The sequence below is a fragment of the Heterodontus francisci genome, unplaced genomic scaffold (genome assembly GCF_036365525.1).
Source record: "Heterodontus francisci isolate sHetFra1 unplaced genomic scaffold, sHetFra1.hap1 HAP1_SCAFFOLD_59, whole genome shotgun sequence".
Lineage (NCBI taxonomy): Eukaryota > Metazoa > Chordata > Chondrichthyes > Heterodontiformes > Heterodontidae > Heterodontus > Heterodontus francisci.
This window is the reverse complement of record NW_027140758.1, coordinates 7,128,088-7,128,904: the sequence shown is the minus strand read 5'-3', so window position 1 is coordinate 7,128,904 and position 817 is coordinate 7,128,088. Positions and strand designations below refer to the sequence as shown.

Here is an 817-nt window from a genome sequence, read left to right as displayed (position 1 = left end):
GGGATGGAGGATTTTAGTTACAAGGTTAGGTTGGAAAAGCTAGGGTTGTTCTACCTGCATCAAAGGAGAGTGAGGGGAGAATTGATAGATGTGTTTTCGGCTATGACAGTTTTAAATAAGTTGGCAAGGAAACATTGTTCCCGTTAACTATTGGTACAAGGACTAGGGGACACAGATTGAAGGTTTTGGACAGGAGGTACAGGGGGAATGTGCGCAATAACTTTCTTGCACTGATTGGTGATGATCTGTAACTCGCTGCCCATGAGGGCGGTGGAAATGGAGACAATCGAGGATTACAAAAGGAATTTAAATGGGTACTTGAAGGAAATAATTTTACTGGGCTATGGGGATCGAGCAGACAAGTGATAACTCGTCTCCACTCCTAGTATTTCTAAATCCCACACATTCACTATAATGTGAACAATTCTTTCCTGTTGTGTCTTTCTCAGATTTGTAAACTTCACTGTATTGGAGTGAAGTGACATCTACTGGCAAGAAACATGAACTGCCGCTTCTCGGCCTTTTGGCTCAGATCAAGTGTAGTATCTGTTCTTATCAGTGCTTATTTGATTGAGAAGAGACCATGATCATTGCCTTTTGATCCTGGGGAAGCTTTGAGTAAAATGGCTATAACCAATTTTCGAACTTCGGGCCAGGGAGTGCGCAACACCGTTCGGGTGGTCGTGAAGGACAAGGAAGGAGATGCACCGGTCGATCGCACCTTCTTCATCAAGAAAATTCTCTTCGATTGCTGCGGATTTCAAGCGACGGACGTCTTCTGCCTGCAGGATTTCCCCAGCAGTGGATACTTCGACGT

General features: G+C 44.4%; 1 pseudogene; it reads left to right on the top strand.

The window, feature by feature from the left end:
- Positions 1-507: 507 nt before the first annotated feature.
- On the top strand, positions 508-616 carry LOC137360612 (U2 spliceosomal RNA; annotated as a pseudogene).
- The last annotated feature ends 201 nt before the right edge of the window (positions 617-817 follow it).